The following is an 11,698-nucleotide window of genomic DNA, read 5'->3' on the forward strand; positions in this document are numbered from 1 at the left end:
TCTCCTGAAGTGTGACTTCATCCTGAATAGTGACTACTTGTATGAGATTATACAACAAAAATAATCCAATGCAAGTTTAGAAATAGCTTTTGTGTTAGAGGTATAACAAAAGCATTGGCAATAGGCTGTTGTTATCTCCTAACTTCAGCTATATCTGAATAACTAAAAAACCCACAGGTGTGTAAAATATATAATCACTACCAGTAGCTATTATAACCTCTTGCTCACACTGCCTATATTGTTGTAGACTATCATAAGTTTTGTCTAAGGAGCTTTGATTCTTCCTGTAAAATTGACCCAGGGGTGAATGATAATACATGACTTTTGTGAGAATGGACTATCTGTTATCTTCCTGGGTTAGCAACCACTGTCTAAAATTTATCTTTTTTATCAGGTTGAAACAGGAGTCATTTATTATCATGTTTTGTTTGGTCTGTGGTGATAATTTTGGGACCTGCTTTTGTTAGGTATTGGCTACATTTTTCTTTTCCTTTGGCCTCTGAGTCGCAGATCTGGTAATTCTAGTAAGCGATAAGCTCAGCTTAAGAAGAAAGTATTATGTTGTTGATACTTTGTTTTTTTTTTTTAAAAAAAAATCTCTGGTATTTATACTGATTTTTCTTCTAGTAGCTGTGACTATAAAAGCCAGGGTGTATTATACTTCCACTGATATAACAAAGAATTAAAAAAATGAGGCAGTTGTAACTTGTAAGCCATATCTATGAACTTGCATGGAATCCCATCTTGGCCAAATTATGACAAGCCTTTTTTTATTCAGCGTATTCTATTCTACTCAATATTTTAAAATGAGGATTGATCAGAACATTGTACCACTGTGTGATCATCTAGTAGGAAGATGCATCCTATAAAGGCTTCTTGAGGGGTTTTTGGGCTTTGTTAGACGTCAAAAATAATAATTTGCTTCTGTAACTTCCCTAAGTTTTTTTCCTGTGTCAGTCCTCCTTGTAGCGTATCAGTCATACTGTCCTCAAGTTTCAGCCTGAGTGGAATGTGCAACTGGCCGTTGCCCAGGTACCTCCATATGCAATGGTTCTTTTTTAAGGCTCACCTTGTGCGCAACTGTCCCTTCCTTTTTGTGCTCTGGTGAATTTGTTAGCAAACACAACTTCTATGTAGTTAGTATTGTTAATCCTTTTCTAACATGTGGTTCCTGTTATGTGTAGCATAGTCGGTTTGTCAAAATACGGGACTAAATAGTTTTACTTCAGATAAGCAGTCCAGAGATAACTACTTATTCTTCTTCTAGAAACCTAAAGATTATGGTATTTTGATGGCTTTTACTTGCTGGGCTGGGTTAAGGCTAAAGAGAAAATTTGGAAGGATGCAATGCTTCTGAACCTCCTTCACTAAATTGGTTCTGCTCAAACTAATGGCTTTTGTTTTCAGTAAAATAACAACACTTTGCATTTCAAGATGCACTTATGGTATCTTCTCCTACCTTTGGATCCTCATCTTATTTTTTCATCAGTGAGCTTATTATTACCTTAGTAGATGTCTGAATTTATTCAGTAACTATTATTTTAACCACTTAGCTTTCTTTTGGTGTTAACGGTTCAGCACAGTTGAATTTATAGCAACATGTTACCTTTTGCTAAAAGCACACAAAGAACAACAAAGTGCTTAAAAGATTTAAGAAAAGCATTTGAATCCTGATCGGCAGACAATGTCTGCCCAACACACGTAGTTGATAGTTCGATTCTGCAGCCTAGTCTTCAATCCAAATTCACATGGGATCCCTGCTGCATTGTTTCAAGTGCTATTTTCATCTTCTTGTAATTTTAATTCAAAATGGTTCAGACATAAGAGTTCCCATTCTGTTTACACTATTAAACAAGCATAGCTTTTTCTTCTGACAGTAAGTGGTCAGGCTCATAATGCCTCCAGTAATTATCTTTCACTGAATACCAATATTTATTTTGAAATTTACATCCAGGAACTAATCAGGTATGAAATCCTGCTTTGAAAAATGTGTTTAGAGCCTCAGAGAGAACTGCTCCCATGTGATCACAGCTTTGTCCTCAAGCTGTTTGTTCATATATGTGTGTTTGCTCTTATACCTTAACAATTTTTCCTGAGTGGTTCATGTTTGCATTATATAAGCAAGTCACACGAAGTGGAGAAAGGTAGTACAATTTATTAGACCAAATACTATAAATTGGAAAAAGACAAGCTTTTCAGTGCATATCCCTATCTTTGGGTTTGAAATAGACACAGCAAAATTTAAGCTGAAGTTTAATACAATTATGCCAGCTTAGCTAGACACACTATTGCATCTCGTTTCATGGAGCAATTTTGAAATATTTTACAGTTATCCTAACATTTATGAAAACCAATGTGTCATTCTTTTTAACCTTTTACTAACTCTGTTTTCTGTAGTAGTGCCAAGGTATATATTGCTAATGAATGCAGTTCAAGTCTGTAACTGTTTGCTAACACTCATTTGGAAAGAAGACTCTTTCAGTAGCTCTCAGAATATTCAGTCAATGTACTGTAATAATTGCTTTGGCCTCTTTATTCTTTCTGCCACGAACATCTGGTCTGATCAACCTCACGTTATATAAATTCATTAGCTGCGTCTGAACTGTAATGATCAATGATCTTATCCAACAGTTTATTATAAAGAAAAACTATTTTTGCTGAAGTAATATTGTTGATCAAAGGAGTCTTGAAATACATTCCCTCTACAAACCACCATACAGCAAAAAAAAATAAATAAAAAAAATTCCAACTCCTGCTCCTGGGATTATTTCAGTACTTTATCCCGTGACTGATTGCTGAAAAAGACATTGTTGGCTGCAAAGGGTTGCAATGTAACCACTGAATCATAATCATCCACCCATTCTCTGGCTCCATAAATGTCTAAATTGCCAATAGCCTCCAGAGAAGGAACCAGCCCACGTGCTCCACTTGTCTCACCTGTGAGGCAGCATAATTTCAGCACAGGCTGAACTTTAGGCAGAAGTGTAGGCATTTGGAGAACTCTAAAGCTTATACAGCTATGGGATGCACGCATCTCCAATGTTAGCAGCTACCAGGAGCATCTAAGGAGATCTGAGGAAATTTTGGTTAGTAAGTCCTACTTTAAAACCAAACCCCTCTGTAGATCTAATTCTACAATGGACTATAAACTCCACCTAAGATCTTTCACCAAACTAACTGGTCACAGCTTGTACCCCAGAGCTTATCAGAACTGCACATACTCTGGTTATTACCGTTGGGATCTCGCCAAGAAGAGCAAAGTTTAACAGTGGGTGGTATGGGCGGTGGGGGGGTGAGGGTGGGCAGGCAGTATCCACATTAGTTTCATATAAACTGCCAGTCTCCAAAAGAAGGCCTTCCCTGGGTTATTGCAGTATTCAAAACTTTGGATTTTGAACTAAATACCTCAGTTTTACTGTGCAGGGTTTTAGTGTGTGTCTAGGTTTGCCCACTTAATCAGTGGGTATTCTGTGGACTCACCTATCTGTGGTTACCTACAGTTGTGGGAACTGGACTTAGTAAGTTAGGGGACACCTTCCAATTCTATGGTCCAGCTACCTTGAGGTTTAAAAAAGAAGTAAAATAAAAATCTAGGGTCTGAAAGGTCTAGAGTTCCAGTAGTTTACCAAAATTACTTCAAAGGCAAGGTTTACAGAATTTAGTTTTGTCTATCCAGCAAAAAATAATCAACTCTGTCTTCAGTTAGAGGTAAACTTAATTTAAACACAAGTCCAGTCTAAAACATTAGGTGTAGGACTGTATCATTACGTTGGTCTCTCTAAATGGTTCTGCCAAGACGAAAACAGAATTTTGTACAACACTCCCAGCAAGCCCATAACCTACCCTCGTACTTCAGAACTGAACTGTGGAGACCATGGAACATATATATTTATCAAATAGCATTAATGCTAAGTTTTACTCATTGGTTAACTTCATTACTTCCAAAGCAGGCCGCTAACAGTGCCATGCTTTTCCAAGCAGTGCCTATGTATTCCAGGAACAGGCAGGAATTCAAAATAGCAGTCTGGAAAAACAACTACCATCTAAAATACAATGACTAGTAGATGTAGTGCATTCCTTAAATTTCTTCCTCTATTAAATTAAATAAAGAGACAGTGCTACTGCAGAAGAAAAAAAATGTTTGTCACACTTGTTTAAATGTCCAGATTCTGAAGTTTTGTGTAAACAGGGGATGTGCGAGATACCTATCATTTAAGTATTCCAGTGTAGTATCTGTGGTAGGGAATTTCATTCTAAAATAATAATAATTTTCTTTCAGAAAACTTACTGTTGTCCAAGCCAGAGAAATTATTTCAGAATAAAATTCACTTCTAATTGGAAAGAAACTACTAAAATGGGGGAATTACTCCAGAATAGCAAAAGTGAAGTAATTATTCTGGGATGGTTATGCAAGCCGGTTTCAAAATGTAGCCAATCTGTGAACCAACAGAATATGCCCCAAATGCAGGTTCTTACGTGTTTGAGGTGGTAGATAAATTACAGCAGTGAAAATGCAGAAAATTCATTGAAGTCCTGTGTTTGGATGGCTATTTCCCATGCTATTAGCTATGTTTACAGTATCATTATCATAATTTTGTCATTATATAGTTGTACTATAATAAGTCCAGAGACTCGAATCAGGCCACCCTGCTAGGCAGTGTTCAAGCAGACTTGATGTGGCATTCCCTTCCCAAAGCAACCAGGGAAACCAGGTAAAAACAGAAAACTAGTAACTTCAAAAGGTGCTTGTATGGGGAGTTAGCCCACTGAAGGCAAAGGCCTGAATTTAGAGTCAAGTTGCTTTTGTCCCTAAAAAAGAGCTTTTTCCTTATTGCTCATTCCTGTTTTCTGTCAGATTTCATTGTGAAGACACAAAGCTGAATTTGCAAAATCACAGCCATTTCCATGGCAACAGATTGTGATGTTATGATGTCCACTGTTGGAGCAAACAAAACAGGCGCCCAAGCTGCTGGGATAAGGAAGGAGTAGCAGCACCTTAACCATTTAACAATGTGTTTCTAAAATCATTGCTGGTTGATACAATATCCATTTCATAGACCTCCACTACCACTTCCCCGCCCCTGCCCAGGCCATGATTCTTTACAGAAGTTAAGATGATGAGGTAAAGGGCTGAACTAACAACCAGCAAAGTCAACAGAAAGTCTGCCGCTGGAACTGGACTGGAGGAGAGAGCATGCCTCTAGAAACGTGATTTAGGTAAGTATTTTTCTTGCTTAAAGGCAATGTAAAATTACTTGATGCCACGTGATTTATCTAGCATCATGTACTACATCTCCAAAAGATCTATCACTGATAAATGACAGAATTCTTGTTCTATTTTTTAGTAAATTATAATAACATCAATGTTATACTGACTCTTCAGGTTTGCATCTGCCCAATAGGATGAATTGGAAAAGTGAGTTTTTATTTTCTTTAGGAGAGGCAATCCTTTTCAGTATTACGGGGTTAAATTTAAAATTTCATTTAAAGTCCAAGGTTAAACTCACAGTGAAGTTCCAAAAAATTAGGATAAAGAAAAAGCAAAAAAAGGGGGAAAATGAATTCTGCTTCTTATATTAGCAACTTACTTCACTGTAACATTATTTGTAGAAATATAATTATCTTTAAAACTATGGAACTCTGTTTTGCTGCCATTGAGGCCAATTGGAGATTTTGTTTCAGTCTTCCCCACTGTCAGGTTTATATTTTAAAAAACATTTTATTATAAAGAGATATATATTTTAAAAGTGCCCCTTTGATAAATGCCAGCAGTAGAATGGAATCTTTGAATAAGCTCTTTGAAGCCTGCAGTTTTATGAGCTCAGTGCCTTCAGAAGCTTCTAAAGTAGTTATAGACAAATGGAGACAGCTAAGGCTTTGCACGCTTACTTCAAACATAAGTGAGTGACTAACATAAAATTGTAGTGGCCATTAAAACTTCAAAGCAGAAGTATGACCTGAATATTACTTGTCATAGTACAGGATTTGGTACTGGAAGATCTTATCAACTTTTTTAATTATAGTATCTCCACCAAATGCCAAGATCATGACTTAGATAAATCATTCTGTCTCAAATAAAATTTTATTCCTGAGATTTCACTTACAGTACCAGTGAAAGCATGCACTAGCTGGATTGTCGTATGGTGATGGCTCCCCCTCCTTGCTTGCAGCTAAATCTTGTCTCTATCTTGGTAGAGTTGCTGTCCTCAAAATATATTCTACCTCCTTCCTACCTCTCACGATATCCTTGCCCAGAAAGCCTCTCCTTCTGCTGCAAGCCATAAAACTGTCCTCTTTCTTACAAATTCATCTTCTCAACTCACTTTCCCCCCCAGTATTTCTTGAGCTATGACCAAACTTTCTAGCCATTCTAAAGACACAATCATACAAATACTTCTGATAATCAAGAAGATTAAATCACTGTTATCAATTCATCTGCTGGTTGTCTACCCCCATCAGAAGCGTGGTACATGTTTGTGTGAATTGATAATGCTTTGAAAAAATCTAGTAATAGAGTAGTCTTGCATATATTTATCTCCCCATTCTTTGCTAAATGTCGTCTTTCTTTGTCAAGTCCTGTTGTATCTCTCTTAGACTAGGTCCTCAAATACAACAACTTATTTAATTATATTAAAGGACAAATTTTAAAATGTGTAAACATACAGTGATATTTAGTGGTGTTACCAACAGTTATGCTTCATTCTTTGGAAAACAATCAAAAACAATTCTCTAATTTGAATGATTGACCTTTGTGTATATGGAAAAGGAACAATCTGGTCTTTTACTATTTCTTTAGGTCTCAGAACTAATTGTAACTTCTGATAGGTCCTCTGTTTATGCATTAAAAAATTATGACCTGTATTTTATCCTATCCTGGGCTTTCAAGCTCACTGTAGTGAAGTTATTTGGACAACTCATTTGCATGCATGGAGTTGGATGATTGAGTCCAAAAGTTACTGCTTATTACTCATCCAGAAAGATTTTTAAAAAATCATGTGGGACTGCTTGTTACTCATCTGGAAGTTTACCATTTTGATAGACCAGTCACAGGGAGTCTGGAAATAACAAACAAAATGTACACCAGTTCCTATTGAGGATAATATTTGGTAGAAAACAGTTTGGAAACCACTTCCACAGCCAAAATTAACTTATCCAGAATCTACAAATCTTTCATTTTCAAGTATATTGTTTAGCAAATTACATGACCCACGGTTGCTGGGCTGGTTTTGGCTGGGAATGAGTTAATTTTCTTCATAGTAGCTAGTATGGGGCTATGTTTTGGATTTGTGCTGGAAACAGCGTTAACAATCCAGGGATGTTTTATATTTACTGCTGAGCAGCGCTTACACAGAGCCAAGGCCTTTTCTGCTTCTTACCCCACCCCACAAGCGAGCAGCTGGGGGTGCAAAACAAGTTGGGAGGGGACACAGCTGGGACAGCTGACCCCAACTGACCAAAGGGATATTCCACACCATATGATGGCCTGCTCAGCATATATAGCTGGGAAGGAAGGAGGAAGAGGGGGATGATTGCAGCGATGGCGTTTGTCTTCCCAAGTGCACGTGATGGAGCCCTGATTTCCTGAGGATGGCTGAACACCTGCCTGCCGATGGGAAGCAGTGAATGAATTCCTTATTTCGCTTTGCTTGCGTGCACAGCTTTTGCTTTACCTATTAAACTGTCTTTATCTCAACCCATGAGTTTTCTCACTTTTACTTTTCCGATTCTCTCGCCCATCCCACTGTGGGGAGTGAGTGAGTGGCTGTGTGGGGTTGTTAGCTTAGTTGCCAGCTGGGGTTAAACCATGAAAGTTGCATATACTGTTTTAAAGAAGTATGTTAGAAAGCCAAAATACAGAATATATGAGTGGTTTTGAAGCAGAATTGAAGGCTTGTTACTGCAGACTTTGGTTCCATTATTGCAGGAAGCTTTCAGGGTCAGCAGAGGGCTCAAAAAAGTTTTGAAATCAGAAATCCCCAGTTTAGAAAATATAAACTGTCTTTGGAACAAAATAGGACCCTTCTGTCTTCAAATGAATTCTTAGCCACTCCTATTAGCTGTAAGAAGCCTTTTAGCTTGCCAGAATATCTGCAGGAACGTCAGTCATAGTTCTTCTAGCTACAAGCAATGATAAATGGATGCATATCTCTTACTGTTTCAGCAAGCAAGTTCCCTATAATTAAGAGAATTCAAATGCAGGTGCAATGGCATAAGTCCCTAAAATGCAGAGAATAGTTTAGGCAAAACACTCAAAATATCAAGTTTTTAACTCTTTTGTTAATATAGTATGTGGATCACAGCAGAAAGATGACTATGAGTTTGAGAAGATGTAATGTAGAGTGAGCACTAATTATATTACACATGTAATATAATAGTACTATAACTTTGAAATATTGCTTAAAATTGTCCCGTGTGCAACTCCTGATTATTACATTGACATTAAATAATCCTTAAAACCAAGCTGCAAGTTTCATGTCCATTAGCCAGGAACCGATCTTCAGCGATAACGCAAATAATACATAGTAGAGACTGGAGTCACTAAAATCATATTCTTATCAGATTAAAAAAAAGAAGAAAAATGAAAAAAAAAATCCAGAATTCATGTTGGAAGTTTCACGAGGCAGAAGCAACAACTAGCAGTTCAGAGAAGCAACTGGAAGTACTTTCATGGGGCAAAACATGATGAAGTCAGGTCCTGTGGCTAAGCTGTCTGAAAGTTCCTAATTGAGAAGTAGGAAAGGACTCCATGATCAAGCGGGATTTCTCTTCTTTTTATTTTCATTTTTGCAGGCAAGAAGCTTACCTTTTCCTTTGCTAGAACTTCTACATTATTTCCATACTTTGGTTTGCATGTCAAAAGTATATTTAGATGAAACTGGAAATCATGGAATACATAGTTGCTTCTCCAGAAGAAACCGCGAATCTCTAAAAACTGACCCATCTCTAAAAGGAGACCTTATTTGCCCCATGTTATTCTGCCAGGAGGCGCTTCATTGCTCTTATTTACAAATATCATCTTCAATGGAAATATGCTGTAGTGAATAGAAACCAATGATCTAGTAAAAAGAATGCAGCAAACAAATGGACCACAATGTTTACTCTCCTGTTTCACAGAAGACAGTATGGTATCAAAAGAAAAGTTAGCGGAAAATGCCCTAATAAATTAATGAGGATGAAGAGAGTTTTTCAGGTAGTAGGAACTCTTTGTTCAAATGGGATTTTTTTAAATGAAAGTACAGCTCTACATACACATGTGCATTATAAATTAGTTTATAGCATTTTCACAAGTCTTCCATGATAGTATATTCAGAGTAACCTGCAATGACTATTTCAGCAGAAATTGCTGAGAACGTAAGAATTGCCATCCTGAACTGAATCGAAGGTCTCTTCTGTGTTCTGTCTCCTGACAGTGGCCAACAGCAAATGTTTAGGGAATAGTAAGAATAGGACAAATACAAAGGCAAATTCCCCTTAGAATGGCATTGGTGATCTCTAAAAAAACATCTGGGGAATTGGAAGTGAAAGGAAATACTCTCTCCACTTATCCATTAAATGTATGCTCAAAAGAAGGTACTAAAGTCCATGCAATTGGCTGATGATACACTTACATTAAAGGTATTAAAATGCCAATAGTAAACTCTTGAAAATAAATCAACAGCCAGTAATGGTAAGCTTTTGCAGAACAGGCCTTTAAATTATAAATTCTTCAAGGTGTCTGTCTTCCTGACTGCAACATTTCTGTCATGCTCTTTTGTTTTGCTTGTTCTATAGATAGCTTTGAGGGCCTGATCTCCTCAAAGCTTTTTCCTCAGTGCTCTACTGAGTATAGAGCTGGGAGCACAGAAGTGGGAAGTATTCCAATCTTCAAGAATTAGCTACTGACTTTACTCCCAAATTCCAGTAACCTCTCTGCAAATTAGAAGATCAGAGGCATTGCTATAGAATAGTCACTACACTGCTCCTTCCCCTCTGCCCCACTCCAGCCACCACTCTACACTACCCAGTGGCATGTTTCACTGCAGGTCTGTCAACAGACACTTGGCCATGCCTATGTCTGTCTCAGTAACTGCAATGAAATCTCATGGAACAGGTAACTCACCTCCAAACTATTGTTTTCCAGAGGATCCCCACGGGATAGAAGCAAGGGACAACACCTGTTCTCTGGGCCTCATATTCATTCAGTTTGTGGCCCTTTACAGCTCTTTCCTTCTCGGTACAGGAACCCAAGAAGAGGAGAAATAGCACATTTCATCGGCAGCGTCTCTTTATGAGAAGCAAGAATTTTTGATCTTAGGAATATAATATATCCTAATGTTAATGAATTACTAGTTCATTTGGAATCGGCAATCAGTTTCAAGCATCTAATGAGAGTTACTGCTTTAATAACAACTAGCAGAACCTCATTTTTTTAAACCTAGGAAATAACTGTGTTATATCAATCATTCACCAGTTGATGCACCTATTTGCCTCCTTCTTCTCAAGCCTGAAGAACAACCACCTCCACAAATCTCCATAATTAAAGGAATTTTCCATGGAGATTTGTACTTTCCAGGTACGCAAAGACCTATCTTCCTTTCCTTCAATATTCTTTCAAACATTTCTGTATTCATTTAATAAAAATATATACACATATCACAGGCATTATATTTATATGTGTGTGTATATACACACAAATTCATAGTTATGTAAACATACATATAAATGTACAGAGATTGCTTGAGATGCTTGCTTGGGCCATACACAGTAGCTTGTGTTGATGTATAATGAAGCACCACTAGACAGAACAGTCACTTGTGGCAGGTAGCTAAGAAATTTCAATAAAGTAAACTCTCAGTATTATCAAAATTATACATTTGGGGCTGTTAGCATGGCCTAGAAAAAGATGAGGACAGGCTCATCTCATTAAATGAGAGGAAATAGTGGAATTAGCTTGAATCTAATTACAAGCCACACTATCTAATGTAAAAACATGACTGTTTTTTCACTCCCATTCATTTTGGCTAGTAATTAGTTTTGGCCTCTAAAATGCCACCCTTTAATCATCCAAACACAGATGTGATTTGCTGTGCAATTTAATCTTGCTTTAATGAAGAACTAATGGACGCATCGCAAATTACTTTCCCTGTTGGAGAAAAATTCTATTTCCTGCTTTTCAAAAGATCAAGAGTATCTTGTGATAATAGCCCAAGCGGCCCTGGCAGCCTCCTCGCACAGAGCAAACAAGCTCTTTTACTCAACTCCCAATTCAATGGAGAAAAAGAGGCTACAATTAGCAACAAAGCAGGGGAAACGCGGCATTACAGCCGAATCACTTTCTGCAGCTCAACCCCCAGCAACCACTGCCTTGTTAGAGCCAGGTCTAAAGTGTCAGGAGCGAACAATGTGCTGTGATAAATTACTCTCTTCAAACAGCTGCACTGCTAATTTTCAATTATACACACAAATGGCTCTCAGATTGGAAGAAAATGGAGTGCATGGGGAGAACAGTAGTAGATTTCTATGTTTGTTTGGTAGTGAGTGTGGAGGCGGGAGAGTGACATCCTGAAAAGAAAGCTGTAGCATGTGGAGTTGGTATTCCAACACCAGATGATGAGCCCTCCCAAATCTTACAGAACCTGGTGGCTTCCTTTTCACATATCTGCTAGGCTGATGGCGAAAAAGAAACAGAACGCGAGATCCATTTTTAGAGTAAAAAGGT

This window comes from Falco rusticolus, chromosome 13 (genome assembly GCF_015220075.1).
Source record: "Falco rusticolus isolate bFalRus1 chromosome 13, bFalRus1.pri, whole genome shotgun sequence".
Taxonomy (NCBI): domain Eukaryota; kingdom Metazoa; phylum Chordata; class Aves; order Falconiformes; family Falconidae; genus Falco; species Falco rusticolus.